This window comes from Somniosus microcephalus, chromosome 23 (assembly GCF_052327205.1).
Source record: "Somniosus microcephalus isolate GS21.2 chromosome 23, FLI_Smic_1.0, whole genome shotgun sequence".
Lineage (NCBI taxonomy): Eukaryota > Metazoa > Chordata > Chondrichthyes > Squaliformes > Somniosidae > Somniosus > Somniosus microcephalus.
Window position 1 is genome coordinate 30,092,912 of NC_141009.1, and position 18,117 is coordinate 30,111,028.

Below are 18,117 nucleotides of genomic sequence, written 5' to 3' on the forward strand. Positions count from 1 at the left end.
TTCCCACAACTGGCGGCGGCAGTCGAGCCCCAGACCCCCGCTAAGTCAAGGAATTCAGATACGGAGCAGGGGGAGCCGGAAACCTCGATCTAACGGCAGAAATCAGCCGCCGTTTTGTTAGGTTTTTTTTTCTTCCCCTAGCATTTTTTTTTAATAAAACAGTCAGGCTGTGGAAAGAGTCTCTGTAGCTTAGCAACAGCTTCAGAGAGGCTTCCAAGGCAGGGCCTGAGTGTTTACAAGCTACAGTGTTTGTTGTCAGATACGGAGATGAAAACCTTCTGAAATCCGAAAAATTCCGAAAACCGAAACACAGCTGGTCCCAAGGTTTTCGGATAAAGGATAGTCTACCTGTACTTTCTAAATTGTGGAAAGCTAAAAACAGTGGAGGTCCAAAGAGACTTAGGGGCCCAGGTACATAAGTTAAAGTGTCATGAACAGGTACAGAAAATAATCAAAAAGGCTAATGGAACGCTGGCCTTTACATCTAGAGGACTAGAATACAAGAGGGTAGGGGTTATGCTGCAGCTGTACAAAACCCTGGTTAGACCACACCTGGAGCACTGTGAGCAGTTCTGGGCACCACACCTTAAGAAGGATATATTGGTCTTGGCAGGAACGCAGCATAGGTTTATCAGAATGATGCTCAGACTTCAAGGGTTAAGTTACAAGGAGAGATTACACAAATTAGGGTTGTATTCCCATGAATTTAGAAGGTTAAGGGGTGATCTGATCATTTTCAAGATATTAAGGGGAACAGATAGAGAGAAACTATTTCCGCTGGTTGGGGATTCTAGGACTGGGGGCATAGTCTAAAAATTAGAGCCAGACCTTTCAGGAGTGAAATTAAGAAACACTTCGACACACAAAAGGGTGGTAGAAGTTTGGAACTCTCTTCCGCAAACAGCAATTGATGCTAGATCAATTGTTCAATTTAAATCAAAGATTGATAGCTTTTTGTTAACCAAAGGTATTAAGGGATATGGGCCAAAGGCAGGAATATGGAGTTAGGTCACAGATCAGCCATGATCTCACTGAATGGTGGAACAGGCTCAAGGCCTACTAAGTTCCTATGTTATTAAGGGAGACAAATTGAAGGGAGGAAAAATGAAAAATGCTCATCTACCTGCCTTATCGCATACAACCAAAATGAAATGCCCAAAGTAGAACAAAAATCCTTCATAAATTTCTAAAAAGGCTGACATTAAGCAACCAGTAACACTGATTTGATAAAGAAAAAAAGGACCCAGAAAAGGTAATTTGCTTCTCCAAATAACTGGATCTCTTCCCTTGAAGCATTCCAAAGATAGAAATTTAAAAACATTACCATGTTGGATCATTCGTTTTGGTTCCACTTTAAAACTGCAGCTACTGCAAGTTGGCTGTGTTAGGATATAATACTGTTTTTAGTGAATGAATGTCAGTTTCAGCCCAAGGCTTATGGTACAATTGAGAACATGCTTCTACGCCTACAGCTGCAGCAATTATGTAGACTCCAGTTCATTGTTGTAGGGTTCCACATTTAAGATTTACATAATTGAATAGCATTAATGCCTAAAGACAATATCCCTTTTGGACTATTTATAATCAAGTTCAACACTCAAACCACTCAACATAACTCCAACAAGTTATATAAACTGAAAGAACAAGCCTGTCATTTTAAAAACAGCCCAACCATTGAAATATATCTGTAGCCAACAACAGATATGGTCACACGCATGTGCACACTAACACATGAACAGACAAAGTAAGTAACCATGCTCCTTCAGCTTGCAGAAGACACTGTACTTCTACCACGTGTAGTCAGCCTTGGCTCAGTTGGTAGCACACTCGCCTCCGAGTCAGAAGGTTGTGGGTTCCAGCTCCCACTCCAGAGACATGAGCACACAAACAAAACAAAAAAATCTAGGCTGACACTCCAGTGCAGTACTGAGGGAGTGCTACACTGTCAGAGATGCCGTCTTTCGGATGAGACGTTAAACCGAGGCCCTGTCTGCTCTCAGGTGGATGTAAAAGATCCCATGGCACTGTTTCAAAGAGGAGCAGGGGGGTTATCCCTGGTGATATTTATCCCTCACTAAACATCACAAACAAAAACACAGATTATCTGGTCATTCTCACATAGCTGTTTGTGGGCGCTTGCTGTGCGCAAATTGGCTGCCACATTTCCTACATTACAACAGTGACTACACTTCAAAAAGTACTTAGTTGGCTGTAAAACACTTTGGGACGTCTGGTGGTCATGAAAGTCACTACATAAATGCAAATCTTTCTTTAGATATATTTCTTAAGGCTAAGGGGATCAAGGGATATGGGGAGAAAGCAGGGGCAGGGTACTGAATTTGGATGATCAGCCATGATCTCATTGAATGGCGGAGCAGGCTCGAGGGGCCTAATGGCCTACTCCTGCTCCCATCTTCTATGTTTCTATGTTCCAAGCATGGAGCAGCATTATAGCATCACAACTGTGAAGTCTACAGATTGTGTTGCATGGTGAGTGATTCATCAAGCAGCAAAGGAGGGCAGAAAAAAGATAGGAGGGAAAAAAATTCAGCTAAAAAGTGGCATTTATCTAATAATAGCATGGCTTTACTTTTGTTTACACATACTGCAATTTGTGATCTCAATGCTTGATGCGATTACTACTACAGAGCGGCTGGAGAGTGCCAAACCTCGGGAGATTTAAAGATGAGCCGGAGCAGCTGGAGAGCGGCAATCCTCGGGAGATTTCAAAGGTGAGCGAGAGCGGCTGGAGAGCGCCAAACCTCGGGAGATTTCAAAGGTGAGCGAGAGCGGCTGGAGAGCACCAAACCTCGGGAGATTTCAAAGGTGAGCGAGAGCGGCTGGAGAGCGCCAAACCTCGGGAGATTTCACAGGTGCGCTGGGGCTACCGGTGAGTGTAAAGAAGTAAAAAGTAATCGAAGTGCGACATCACCAGAAAGCAGGTAAGTGATTGGTTGGTGAGTATTTCTCTCTTTCTCGCTTTTTTCCAAACTTAATTTTTGTGCTTTATAGTTTCTACGGTCTCTGTTGTGTAGCGGGGAGTGCTAGTAAACAAGGGCCCTTGACTATATCATTTAATTGTAGTGCAATTGGTGGTATTGATTTGATTTAATTTAATTTGAATTAATTAAAGGGTAAGTCATGGCAGGACAGCTCGGCCCCATGGCATGCTCTTCCTGCGCTATGTGGGAAATCAGGGACACTTCCTGTGTCACTGACGACCATGTGTGCGGGAAGTGTATCCAGCTGCAGCTACTGGCAGACTGCATTGCGGCGCTGGAGCTGCGAATGGATACATACTGGAGCATTCGCGATGCTGAGGACGTCGTGGATAGCACGTTTAGGGAGTTGGTCACACCGCAGGTAAAGGCTGCACAGGCAGGAAGGGAATGGGTGGCCACCAGGCAGAGTAGTAGGCACAGGCAGGTAGTGCAGGGGTCCCCTGTGGCCATCCCCCTCTCAAACAGATATACCGCTTTGGATATTGTTGGGGGAGATGGCTTATCGGGGGAAGGCAGCAGCAGCCAACTTCCTGGCACCATGGGTGGTCCTGCTGCACAGGACAGGAGGAAAAAAAGAGCGGGAGAGCTATAGTGATAGGGGATTCTATTGTAAGGGGAATAGATAGACCAGTAAGCCTGACATCGGTAGTGGGGAAAATGCTAGAGTCCATTGTAAAAGATGTAATAGCAGAGCACTTGGAAAACAGTGACAGGAGCGGACAAAGTCAACAAAGAAAGGTAAATCATGCTTGACTAATCTACTGGAATCTTTTGAGGATGTAACTGGTAGAATAGATAAGGGAGAACCAGTGGATCTGGTGTATTTGGACTTTCAGAAGGCTTTCGATAAGGTCCCGCATAAAGATTAGCGTGTAAAGTTAAAGCACAAGGGATTGGGGCAAGGTACTGACTTGGATAGAGAACTGGTTGGCAGACAGGAAGCAAAGAGTTGGAATAAATGGGTCTTTTTCCGAGTGGCAGGCAGTGACTAGTGGGGTACCGCAGGGATCGGTGCTAGGACCCCAGCTATTCACAATATATATTAATGATCTAGACGAGGGAACTAGATGTAATATCTCCAAGTTTGCAGACGACACAAAGCTGGGTGGGCGTGTGTGCTGTGAGGAGGATGCAGAGAAACTCCAGTATGATTTGGACAGGTTGGGTGATTGGGCAGATGCATGGCAGATGCAATATAATGTGGATAAATGCAAGGTTATCCACTTTGGTGGCAAAAACAGGAAGGCAGATTATTATCTGAACGGCAATAGGTTGGGAAAAGGGGAAGTGCAACGAGACCTGGGTGTGCTTGTGCACCAGTCACTTAAGGTAAACATGCAGGTGCAGCAGGCGGTTAAGGCGGCAAATGGTACGTTGGCCTTCATAGCGAGAGGATTCGAGTACAGGAGCAAGGATGTCTTGCTGCAGTTGTACGGGGCCTTGGTGAGACCACACCTTGAGTATTGTGTGCAGTTTTGTCACCTTATCTGAGGAAGGATGTTCTTGCCATGGAGGGAGTGCAGCGAAGATTCACCAGACTGATACCTGGGATGGCAGGAATGGTGTATGAAGAGAGATTGGGTCGATTAGGCTTATATTCGCTAGAGTTTAGAAGAATGAGAGGGGATCTCATTGAAACTTATAAAATTCAACAGAACTAGACAGACTAGATGCAGGAAGGATGTTCCCGATGGTTGGGGAGTCCAGAACCAGGGGTCACAGTCTAAGGATAAGGTGTAAGCCATTTAGGACTGAGATGAGGAGGAATTTCTTCACCCAGAGAGAGTGGTGAACCTGTGGAATTCTCTACCACAGAAGGCAGTGGAGGCCAATTCATTAAATATATTCAAGAAGGAGTTAGATATATTTCTTAAAGCTGAAGGGATCAAGGGATATGGGGAGAAAGCAGGGACAGGGTACTGAATTTGGATGATCAGCCATGATCTCATTAAATGGCGGAGTAGGCTCGAGGCTCAAGTCAGTACCTTGCCCCAATCCCTTGTGCTTTAACTTCACACGCCTATCTTCTATGTTTCTATGTTACGTAAAGCACATCCTCTGTCTGCCAAAACTAGAACGTATAACCCAATGCCCAGATTCCTGCTGTTACTCGGGATACAGAGGAACCTAAAAATTATGAATGACGTCAACAATTCAAATCTCAGTCTTGGGCACATTCCATTTTAACTTTTGCTTCCAGATACATGTGGTAGCTTATAAACTATTACAGTTATGATTATACAGGAAACTTTCGTTTAACCGGAGGTTAAATGTCTGGAAAGCTCTATCTACCGTCAAAATTCAGGAGCCGTTTCCTATAAGTTTTTTTTTTACTTCTCGTTGCTTTTTTTTTCCCCCCAAGTCAGGCTCTGCAAGGTCTAGCTGAAGCTGTTGCTTAGCTACAGAGACGCTTTTAAGCTGCGGCCGACTGTTTTGAAGCTGTTGCTAAGCAACAGGGTTTGTTGATTCACACGGAGCTCAAAAGCTCCGTATGTTTTAACATTAGCGCTGGTTTCTACGGCAGTTTTGATGGTACGGCACCAGCTCAGTCCCGTCAGTGCCGGATACCAGAAAGTTTCCTGTATAACCAGATTTTAGAAAGGTTGAAACCTTTAGTTTCCCAATTTTTCTTTGCCGCATAGGACCTCTCCTGGCTTGTGCTTCCTGCTCTTAGACCACTAAGCCAGCTGCTTAAACGGATCCACAGGACCTTCCAATCTTATTTTCCACCTCCCACCCCTTCAGTGGAGATATCCAGTATACTCCCAGCATCTCCCCATGCAGCATGTTTCAGACTGAGAACTCAAAACAGTAGTTGGCCAATCCTGCATACTTCTGTTCCACGGCATTACATCCACATTTATGCTCTCAATATACAGTGCAACGATTTTTTTTTTTTTTTTTTTTTTTTTTTTTAAATGCTCCTTGAAATCCACCTTTACTAAAGTTAGCTACTTATCTTGGATGCAGAGCCACACCCAGTAGCTCTCTGGTACCTTAACCTAACAAACATTCTTTATTTGAGAGTTGTGAACCAAGAATGTTGCCAAGACATCCGAGCCCAACCCTGCCCATACTCAAGATGTACACATACATTTCCAGCAGAGTTCACAAGGCATCAACCAGAAGCAGGAACCCTGGGCTATTTTCCTCCCCTGCCTGGCTCAGGAAGCTGAAGCCAAGTCACAACAACCCTAATGCATCCCAACTGAAATCATCCAATTCAACACAGTTCACCCCAACTGAAAAATCATTTAACATCCCCGACCCCGCAAAAAAAGTACTAGTGTCAGCTGTGGTTCAGTGGGTAGCACCCTCGCCTGAGTCAAGTAGGCTGTGGGTTCAAGGCCCACTCCAGAGGCTTGAGCACAAAAAAATAAATATAGGCGGACACTCCAGTGCAGTAGTGAGAGAGTCGGAGGTGCCACCTTTCGGATGAGACATGAAACCAGGCCCTGTCTGGCCCATGGCACTATTTCGAAGAAGAGCAGGGGAGTTATCCTCCATGTCCTGGCAAATATTTATCCCTCAATCAACGTAACAAAAACAGATTATCTGGTCATTATCATATTGCTGTTTGTGGGAGCTTACTGTGCGCAAATTGGCTGCCGCATTTCCTACATTACAACAATGACTACACTTCAAAAAGTGCTTCATTTGCTGTAAAGCGCTTTGGGACATCCAATGGCTGTGAAAGGCGCTATCTAAATGCAAGTCTTTCTTTCATGTCCCTAAAGGAACAGTAACACATCAGCAATAGAATCTATGCTTTAAACTAAAAGACCTCAACATTCAGATTTTAAAGATGCACCTACGTAATTAATAAATTGACAATGTCAGCTTGGATCAGTTCATAGCACTCACCTTGGATGTAGAAAATTATGGGCTATGTCTCACTAAACTGACACTTCAGTGCAATACGAAGAGTACTGCATTGTCAGAGGTGCTACCCTTCAATCGCACCCCCCCCCCAAACATATCTGCGCTCCTCTAATTCTGCCCTCGAGGATCCCCGATTATAAATCGCTCAACCTTTGGTGGCCGTGCCTTCTGTTGCCTAGGCCCTAAGCTCTGGAATTCCCTGCCTAAACTTCTCTGCCTCGCTACCTCTCTTTCCTCCTTTAAGACGCTCCTTAAAACCTACCTCTTTGACCAAGCTTTTGGTCACCTGCCCTAATTTATGTGAATCAGTGACATTTTTTTTTGTCGTAAAATACTCCTGTGCAGCGCCTTGGGACGTTTTACTACGTTAAAGGCGCTATATAAATACAAGTTGTTGTTGTCCAGATGAGACGTTATACCGAGACCCATCTGCCTGTTCAGTAGAGTCAAACATCCCATTACAACTATTTGAAAAAGTACAGGAATCACTCCTGGTATCCTGGACAACATTCTTTCTCAGCCATCATTGCTGTTTGTGGCTTTTATGCACAAAATGTCTGCTACATTTGCAGTAATAACAGTGGCACTTCAAAGTAATGCAATGTATGTGAAGCACTTTGGATATTTCTGAACTGTACAAGTGCATGTTCTTTCTTTATAAATTGTAGATGCTTTTATAAACTTGAAATGGGGCAGAAGAGGAAGCAAAAGGTCCTAAATATATAGATATACTATTAACTCTAAGTAAATACCATACCCTTCTGATCTGGAATTGCCATCTGGTACATTTGTCATCTGATTTGCAGAAGCTCAGAAAAACAGTGTCTCCCCTGAGTTTATCAGCCAGCAAACTACATACCAGCATCAGGTGCCACCATTTAGATTTTACCACTATATATGTTGCAAATGTAATCTTTCACTCCTGATGCAATACTTTACAGTGTAAGCTAGTGTAAAACCGTGGTATAATCAAGTATGAAAAAACATCATTTACTAGTTATACACACACACAAGAATTATACTCCTGTTCTTTCTCATTCTCCTGTTCTTTCTCATTGAAGTTAAACAGCCTGTTCTTGTGCAAATGCCTGCAAAGCCTAAACAACAACAACAACAACAACAACAACAACAAGTATTTATATAGCAAATTAACGCAGTAAAACATCGAAAGGTGCTTCACAGGAGCGTTATCAAACAAAATTTGACCCCGAGCCACGAAGGAGATATTAGGGAAAAGGTCAAAGAGGTGGGTTTTTAGGAGCAGAGCGGTTTAGGGAGGGAATTCCAGAGCTTCGGGCCTTGGATGGACCAATGGTGGACCGATTAAAATCAGGGATGCGCAAGAGGCCAGAATTGGAGGTGCGCAGAGATCTCGGAGGGTTGTAGGGCTGGAATAGGATATAGAGAGAGGGAGGGGCAAGGCCATGGAGGGATTTCAAAATAAGGATGAGAATTTTTTTTAAACCGAGGCCTTGCTTAACCCGGAGCCAATGTAGGTCAGCGAGCACAATGAAGACTGACATGTCAAAATTACATAGCATGATAATGGTAATTAGCATTTCTAGTTTATTTTTAAAACTATTTGATACGGACAGACAGTCTAATGTACAGCTTCACTTACCGCCCCCCTGCCCCCAAAAGCATGCTATGGTGCCACAGATGGTGACAGCCTTCAAGTACCCCACCAAAGTGAACAATTTCTACATTTGGTCTGGACTGCGAGTGCTGGCATTTCGGCATGGGAGGTGCGATGGTGGGGAAGTATAAAGAGAATCAAGTTAAACGTGATCGTGTGCTCCCAGAAAATCCCCACCTGCATTCTTCCAGCAAGTGTCACTGATAGCATTCGGAGCAGGAGTCATGGCTGGTTATTCCCTTCCCTAGTCAAGAGATGCTGAGACCAATTAGGAATATGGACACTAACTGTAGCAACCCAAAGAAATCAAATCTGGGGCCTTCCTAGTCTATAAATTGTTCAATACTGTACTATGCAGTGCATTTTATCAATTGAGTCATCAAGGGAGTTAACTACTTTAAAAAAATTGAAGAAGCATTTAAGGATGAATGCTAATATTTCCAGAAGCACATCAGATTTTTGTAGCTTTCTTGTTTACATTCTATAATTTACAAATAAAATTGAAAACATTCTCTTTTTATTTAATTTCTCTTCATTTATCTCTTTACCTACCCACCTTTTAGCTGCCTTAACTATTTATAATTTCTACCCTTACCTTCAGTATGAACTGGTTCCATAAGGGGGGTGGATGGGGAGGGGAATAGATAAAACAGAAAAACCTACAAAAACACAGCAAAATTAAAAAGAAGTGTCACAGAGCAGCATTACAAGTGCTCTGAGAGTTGGTTTCCTGCCACCAGGCACTATTTTGCAGCAGAGACTCAAAAAAATCATCCCTAAACGAAAGCAAAATAACTACTCAAAACACAAGGTTAATTTTAAAGCAACTCAAGTCAAATAACAGGAAACAATTTCTTCTTTGTATACATTCCTGACTATTGCGAGGCTACTTAAGTTATTCCAGACTTATACAGGTGCAACAAGACAACCCACGAATTAGCCATGGTCTACTACATTCAAACTTTGTTTCTGAACAATAAATTGATACCATAAAGTTCTACATCACCATAAGAGCACCAAATCATGGTTTTAAACAAAACTCACACACCACTACATAATTTAAGCTAAAAAAAAAAGCCCCAAGAATCATTTACAGAGAAGAAAGCAATGCCATTCAGTGAAAGGAGAGTTAGCACGGTCAAAGAGAGGTTTCGATGAGACTTCTGACGAGGAGAGAAGTAGTGAGGTGAAAGTATTCAGGGAGAACCAAAATTACCATAGGTTCTGACCCTAATGGTGGAGTGGGGGAATGAAGGATAGAGAGGGAGAGGTGCATGGGGCCAAATTTAGACAGCCAAAAAGCACAGACTGAGATATAGGGCTGGCAGAAGCTTCAGAGACAAGGTGGAGTGAGGCTGTGGAGAGATTACTAAAATGAAGATAAAGATTTTTTTATTCAGTGTGTTGGAAAAAATGGAGCTAGTAAATGTTGGTAATTAATGGGCAAGTGGGACTTTGTGCAGGGCACAAGGCTGAGTTGTGGACAAATTAGAGACTATTTAGGGCGTCACTCAAGCGGCCAGCAAGAAGGGCAATTGAGAAGTCGAGCCTAGTGTTAACAGAAATGTGGATAAGGGCTTTAGCTGCTAGCAGGTGGGGAGCTGAGACAGAGGTAGAGGTAAGGGCAGAAATGATGTTGCAAAGATGGAAGGAAGTAGTCATGAATAGGATAGTGCTTTATAGCTCAGCTCAGTTGAACATCTTGTAAAGGAATAGAAATAAAACTCTCCTCTAGGTGGTGGGTATTCCACCCATTTTGAATAGAAAGCTTGTAACTATAGTTATTGATATCACTGCTACTCTGGCCTCTGAAATCCTCATGAGAAGCCTCTATTGTATTAACTCTTTACATCAGTATTCAGAGTCTATAATATTTTGAATTCAGGCCAGATTATTACTAGGAATTTTTGAAGGTTGAGCTCAGTGTACATATGCCTAATCTGGAATGCAATTACTGTATTGAAATCGTAACATGATGCCCAAATGTCAGTCAACTATGTTGTCACACATTATGGTGCTGCCATGTTTGAACTATTGTAGTAATTTGTTTTCTATAAACACCCACAAGTACACACATCTGTTTTACATCATCTTTTATATCATGGTGTATAACCTATAAAAAGGTCAGCTAACCAGAAATTCACTGGTATGTCAGATAGAGAACTGTCTGCAATTCTGCACAAACACTCACAATGTAGAAGCACAACATCACAAAATCACAGCCACTGACAGCCTCCACAGCTGTGTGCTGAAAGAAATTTTTAATGGGGGGCGGGGAGGAAAGGAGAAGGACAGTAAGGGGGAATAAAATCACTGGAAGTGCCTCATATTATGCAAAATAAATATTGCAGAATGAATTGCACTTTTATACTGGGATTGCGCATGAATTCTCAGCACATCAACAGGACCCAAGCTGCATATACGTTTAGCGTATCCATAATTCACCAAACCATATTATTCTACTTTAGGCTATTTTGTCAATTATATGAAGCCACCACGTCAACTAGGAAATAACTTTCATACTGTTGTGAAAACCCAACTGGTTCACTAATGTTTTTTAGGGAAGGAAACCTTCCATTCTTACCCAGTCTGGCCTCCCACATCAATGTATTGACTCTTAATTGCCCTCTGAAGTGGCCTTGCAAGCCACTCAGTTGTATCAAACCACAAGAAAAATTCAGCATTTCAAGAAGGCACCCCACCACCACCTTTTCAGAGCAACAAGAGATGGGCAAGAAATGCTGGCCTTGCCAGCAATGCCCACATCCCGAGAATGAATTTTAAAAATGCTTCCAAATACAGCATCCATTAACAGTAACAGGAAGACAAGATGTCTGCCAATTTGCAACTTTCAATACTTAAATTATGTACCAATGCAAAAATGTGTCCAACTATTTACCAGTTACGGTTTATTTTTTTTTAACCCACTTCAAATTACTTAAAATTACAAATAAAACACACCAATGAAAAGCTTTCATTGGTCATATGCATTTAACATATAAACAAATCTTTTAAGTCCCACTTTATTTACTCTGTATTGTCAATAGTGGTACAGCCAGGCCTGATGCGCACATTTTAGGTTTTTATTCTACGTAATGGCCCAGAATTTGCAGTCAGCGGCGAAGCGACGGCGATCACCACGGACCTAGAAGAAAGCTGCCCACAAAGACCTAGCGATCTCTCTGGTGTAGATTTCAGCTTTCCCGACCTTCGTTTGAATCTGCCGCCAAAATCAAGCGAAACGCCAATGTCCAGCAATAGCGATGTCATCAAGCTGGCTAAGCAGCCAATCACACTGAAGAATTCTCACAGGCAGCAAACCAGTAAGTACAATGCACAGATTCTAATTTACTTTTTTATAAATTCTAGAGCGCAAAATAAAGATTGGGGCCTATACCGTAGGATGTTGATGTTGAAATATCAATTCATTAAATATATTCAAGAAGGAGTTAGATATATTTCTTAAGGTTAAAGGGATCAAGGGATAGGGAGAGAAGGCAGGGACAGGGTACTGAATTTGGATGATCAGCCATGATCTCATTGAATGGGAGCAGGCTCGAGGGGCCGAATGGCCTACTCCTGCTCCTATCTTCTATGTTTCTATGTTTCTATCATAAACAAACATTTTTTTTTTAAACATGTAATTCTTAATGATATTTGTGGAAACATTTTACATTCCACAAATATAAAGTTAGTTTTTCAGGGGCAGAACGGTTGTTCAGCAGTCAATACGCCATTGAAAACCCAGCTACATCTCTTTCAACAAGGCTTAACTTTTTTTGGGGGGTGGAGGGACGGTTAACAGCGATATTCCAGCATAATGGGAGAAGTTTTCGTCCTTTTGTGTGATTGCATTGATTTTCGACTCTGGGGAGTTCCACAGGGCAACCTGTGGTGTAGCAGTGAATGAGGGAGCACAACTTCAGGATTTCTGCGTTTATCTGTGCACTAAATCCTGAAGTTGCTGTCAGTTTCAGAGGAGTAATGACGGTGAACGCTGACAGTTTCGCCGTCATTACCACCGCTGAATCTTGGCCAATGTATTGTACATAAAAAACAATTACAGTGTAATAAACTGAGAGACTTTTTCCAAAGTCAATATGACCAGCTTTTCCAAGATTAGAAATCTGCACTACTCCATCCACCCACTTATGTTAACCGAGAACAAGTAGTAGCAACATGGTGACGGCAGTTACATTTTAAATTCATCTACATAAGCCCAAAATATGAAGTCACAGGAAACCTGCAGCAGCTGGTCTTCAAACTGAGTTGAAACCAACAGAGCAGGTCTTTTAGGGCCGGTGCTTCTTATATTTGAACGTGGGAAGGGTGTGACTTTAAATGAAGGAAACCTCGAGTCAGGTCAGCTGTGGCTGCTATAATAAACAACAGTGAATACCGTGTACCACTGCTCTTAAATCAAAAACAAACTGTGGTGCAAGACTTATCGTCCTCGAGCCTGCCCAACCCGATCTAAAAGATAGAAAACCAGAAACGACACATGTCCAACCACTGTGCGAAGTACAAGATATGACAATCTTGATTGCAGGTTTGTGCGCGCTTATTGCGCAATTTTACGTACTCAATGGAAACAAATAGCGCCTACAAGATGATGGCAATGTTTTAGTGCTAATTCTGAAATAAAACACAAACCTAGGACGGTGTTGGGCTTTTTTTTTTGGAGAGTAAAAGAGTGTCAAAAATGTTCCCGATTAGAAAATCCGTGCCTTTCCAGAGGAGCAGCCGTTTAAAGCACCTCGTCCCCTCAGACCCGGGGTTCTCATCGCCCAGCCCGAAAGGGGTTGCGCTCTCGGACAGGGCGCGTCACATCGATCTCCAGGCCGAAAACATGGTAAAAAGAGACGACGGAGACTTCAAAAACCTGTTCCCTTCCTCCATCAGACTCGCTTGTCAGAGCAGCACAACACACCCTTGGCCACAGCCGCTCAGCGCTGACACTTCGGGAAAACATGGCGATTACACTTGTCATCGTGTCTGGGAAGCCCGGCCCGTGCGCGGAAGCGCGCTGGTCACACGGTCACTTTTTCATTAACCATAAATTCTCCTGGTCCCACATTTATTCGGCGCAGTGTAAATATTAATGTCAGGTTAAAGCAGCCGCGCACGGCGAGAGGTGCGAATCTCAACCTAACCTGACAAGAGGCGAGCGCCCCCCCCCTTCACACACAGATTGACGTACGGCTACACCAATCGCAGCCAAGCTCTGGGTTTGTTTGATCGACCACCCGCCAATCAGCAGAGCCGATGGCCAGGAGAGGGCGGGGCCGTGCGCCGCCAGCACGCTGGGTTGTCGTTTGACAGCTGCTCCCGCAGGCACGGCGGCCGGAAAAACTCTTTTTTTTACCTTTTCTGTAGGCACTAAGAAGAAGTAACATCCATCTTTCCATCGAAGAAAGAAAAACTTTTTAAAATAAGTTAACTTCACAGAAGCAATTAATAAATACATGTAGACGGCGGCTGAACCGCGGGTCATAAAAGCCGACGGGAGGCCGAGTCGCTAGCGGTGCAGCCCTGCTCCGGCTCCGACATTTTGCTCCGTATCGCGGCGACTCCCCGTCAGAGAGACCTTAACAGGAAGGCAGTATCCCTCCGCGCAACCGTCTCTCTCCAAAAAAAAAACCGACACGGCTCTCCCGAGCTACGGAAGCTTCCTCATCACCCCACCGTTCGTGGTTGGTGTGAATTTTTTTTCTCTCTATTGCGACGTGACATTTTTTTCTCTTTTCTCTCTCTTTTATTGTGTGTGGCCCGGCGCTATTTTCTGTCCGATGGAAGGATGCGAGAGAGTTGAGCGGTCGAGCCGGAACGAGCCGCTTTTTTTGAGGCGGAGGCTGCAGTTAAGTGAAAGAAGCTGCTGCTGCTGCTAGTGGTGGTGAGGGGAGACGGTGTACTCTTTTGATAGGTACATAAACAAATTATCTGTAAATTAATAAAACTTAACAAATTATATTAAAATTTGGTCTGCCAGGTTGATGATGCACTCCCCAGCGCCCACTGGTCGCGGAAAGCCTCAAGCGTGCCGGCGGACACCGCGTGCTCCATCTCCAGGGCCACCCGGGCACGAACATGGCTGCGGAAGAGAAGCAGGCAATCGGGCCGAACGACCGCCCGCTGCCTGGACCAATTGCTGGATTTTTTTGGCCAGGCCCAGGAGCAGTCCTATAAGGAAGGGGGAGACGGTGTAATGTTATCAGGGGGAAGAGGACATCAAGAGAATGATAACCGGGAGCCTTCCACACGTCTCACCTATTGACCACAATTGCGCTGCACCTCTTGTTGGTTTTTATCTCCCTGTGAACCATTCACAGATGACCACCTTAAGTGAATAGTGTTGACATGCTTTTTAAAAAAAAAAAACAGGCCAAAGTTGGCTAATAGAGTTTGCACACACACTGTAAAAAAAAACAATAGCGTATTTATAAAGCCATGGGGCAACATAAAAAAATAACAATTTGCTTACACCTCCAAAGCCCCTTGGGACGTTTTTCTTCGTTTAAAGGCACAACGTAAAATGAAAGCTGTTGTAATACCCAACAAGGGAGCACAATCATCAAAACAAAATGTTCACAAAAGCTACAAAGTAATAATGAATGTCACTGTTCTACAGCTATAAAGGCTACTCCTTTACAAGTTGTTAATTTCTGGTCATTGTTGTTATTAAATTATAATACAGTACTTTGCAGCATTATTTGGATCATTGAATGTGTACATTTTGGCAGCCGAATCGCTAAAAGTGAAATAATTGAAAAATCACAATAAAACTGTTATATAATGAACTCAGAATTTTGCAGTAATCAACTGCAGCTTATTTCTGAATAATAATTCTATCACACAAAATTATCCCTGTGTGTTTCTGTCTATCTGCAGGGATGACATTCGGTGCACTAAGCTGTTGGTGTCAGCTAGCACCTGCTGCCAGCACAAAGACAAAAAAGTACAGTAATGAACAAATTAAATCCAAACAGTATACATTACAAAGAACAATACCAAGGAGTGGTTTCAAGGCTTGGGGTTTCAGAAAATAATCCAAAACATTCAAGTTTTGCTGTTCTGATTTATTGATGGCCTCTCATTACGTCATTAGATTACTTACTTGTAATCACCAGTCGCTAGCTTATTTTACATATGGTTAAGAAAAGGAAGACAAGAATAGATTGCCACCTGTGCCCCTCTCATGGGGCGTTAATGTAAGGCTGCATACATCATAATCCATAAAGTTGTCTTGCATAAATCTTAATACACTTTGATAACACTGAACTAACACACATTCTGCTTCCAATTCTCTGGTCTCCCTGCACTACAAGTGATGTTAAACCAACATGGGAGTAGGGGTGGGGAAGGAAAGCAGATGAACTGCTTAAAGGCCTCAGCCACTCCATAACTAATTATTAAAAGGTACACGAGAGCAGTCCATCTCTCCCACAAATTGTTCCTTATTCCTTAAAGCATTGCCAGAATTCCATTCAACACTTTCCCATGACAGCACCATTGACATAGTCAACTAAATATGCACAGAATCATGGGAAATTTTGTCCATGTCATTGATAATTAATCTTGATAGTAAAAAAATTTGGACCACTTTGGGAGGAAACTAGTGGTGGGTGGGTAACACACTGGCTTTTCACTTCTGGGAACTGAGTCCAAATTCACCCCAGACTCGGAATGAAAGCCTCCTCTGTCTGCTGGCTGTAAGGGTCCTATGTGAAATGACTTTGGGCAGTTGTAACGTGCAAGAGCAGGAGATGCAACACCTGCCCTTTTACCTTCTCCCTTCCCACTGTCCATGGCCCCAAACACCCCTTCCAGGTGAAACAGCGAAATATACTTCTTGCAATTTAATATACTGTATTCGCTGCTCACGATGCGGTCTCCTCTACATTGGGGAGACCAAACGCAGATTGGGTGACCGCTTTGCGGAACACCTCCGTTCAGTCCGTAAGGGTGACCCTGAGCTTCCGGTCACCTGTCACTTTAATTCACCGCTTCACTCCTACTCTGATCTCTCTGTCCTCGGCCTCTTACATTTTTCCAATGAAGCTCAACGTAAGCTCGAGGAAAAGCACCTCTTTCGATTAGGCACTTTACAGCCTTCTGGACTCAACATTGAATTCAACAATTTCAGACTATAACCCCAGCCCCCATTTTTCAGGCTGTATGATTTTGCCATCCCCATTTGCAACATTTTATCTTTCCTGCCTCCTACCTCAGCACAGAATGTTCCTTCCTCCCCTCCCTCTCCCTGCCTCTGCATCTGTTACATCTCCAGCTTTTTCCAGTTCTGATGAAGGGTCGCAGGCCTGAAATGTTAACTCTGTTTCTCTCCACAGATGCTGCCTGGCCTGCTGAGTGTTTCCAGCATTTTCTGTTGTTATTTGGGCAGTTGTAATCCAGTTTTAGTGGGCATAGGCCTAGAGCACAAAACTCAGAAGCCACAGGCTGGCTGGTGTGGGAAAATGGAAAATATGTTGCTCTGGGCTGCTTTTCTGAGATTGCGGCTGAGGCACATTTTGGGGCATGATATGGGAAGTTTAATCTGTATCTGGCTGTGCTCCATTTGACCTACGAGCTGATACTGGGTATCTGAAATGGGAAGAATTTCATTTTCCAGTGCTAAAATCCCTCATGTTGATGAGCACAAAAAAAATTAAAGAAAAAAAAATTAAACTTGTGACAGAAGCAAAAAGCTTTTTTTTCATATATGACATGAGCAGGTAAAATATTGTGAATTTTAAAATTGACTTTAATTAGCTATATTCTTTGTTTTTGTGAGCAAAGAGACAATTCACAAATATTGTCTGGAGAAATTTACAACCCTGATTTTAACCCCAGGGCAGATGTTGGGTCAGTGGGTAGCGGAGCGAGTTCAAAACTCACCTGCTCCACCAGAAAACACGCCCGGGATATTTTACCTTGTGGGCTGCATTACAATCTCATGGGTGAGTTTCCCACCCAATTCGCTGACACAACAGGAAACCTGCCCACTTTGTCAGTGCAATTTGTCTTTGCCATATCTATCAGCCAGAAGCCTATTTAAAGTGCGAATGCACCTCTTAAAGCGAGATTACATTCCTACCTGGCTGATTTTGCTGTGGAGTGGTGGAGGAAGAAAATATGTCGGGATATGTCACAGGCAACACCCCAGGTTCTTTGAAGCCTCCCTGGAGGTCCTGCTGGAAGATTTGTGGGTGTAGAGAGCAGTTCTCTTTCCAGCCAGCGGGAGGAGGATCCCAAAACACCAAGTACACCAGGCATGGAGAGAGATTGCTGAGATTGTCACCTCCAGGAGCATCACCCCCATGATCAGGAAGCACTTCAATTACTTCAAAGGAGTAGCAAGGGTGAATACGGCCCTTCATTTCTCACAACAACACATGGCAACAATTCCGTCCCACCATCACATCCTTCATCACCCAACACAAGGGCACACGACACCACTGCTCATTCTCATTACAAACAGATTCACTTCTTCCTTGCTTCATTCACAGCCCCCACTAACAGCACTCGTGACTCCTTCCTCACATCAAACTTCAGACACATGCTTTTCATTCAACATTGCCCCATCCTGATTCCAACTAC

The 18,117-nt window shown here is 43.4% G+C and overlaps 1 protein-coding gene and 1 long non-coding RNA gene across 13 annotated transcripts in view; one reads left to right on the forward strand and one right to left on the reverse strand.

Moving 5' to 3' along the window:
• rc3h2 (ring finger and CCCH-type domains 2) overlaps positions 1 to 14,126 on the reverse strand; it is a 122,904-nt gene extending 108,778 nt beyond the window's left edge. For 7 of the 10 annotated variants that reach the window (XM_085965706.1, XM_085965705.1, XM_085965709.1 and 4 more), the window contains exon 1: positions 13,886 to 14,126. The gene's annotated coding sequence lies outside the window, so the exon portion shown is untranslated. Of the gene's footprint in view, positions 1 to 13,173 lie in introns of all 10 variants that reach the window. The other 3 variants (XM_085965707.1, XM_085965704.1, XM_085965703.1) reach the window with 1 other exon arrangement.
• LOC147101776 (uncharacterized) lies at positions 12,631 to 15,216 on the forward strand. 3 transcript variants are annotated; one of them, XR_015073363.1, is made up of 3 exons: positions 12,631 to 13,069; positions 14,317 to 14,413; positions 14,510 to 15,216. It is a non-coding gene; the product is annotated as an uncharacterized LOC147101776 (long non-coding RNA). The 3 variants fall into 3 exon arrangements; XR_015073362.1 differs by lacking the exons at positions 12,631 to 13,069; positions 14,317 to 14,413 and adding an exon at positions 14,129 to 14,213; XR_015073361.1 differs by lacking the exon at positions 12,631 to 13,069 and having other exon boundaries at positions 14,220 to 14,413.
• The last annotated feature ends 2,901 nt before the right edge of the window (positions 15,217 to 18,117 follow it).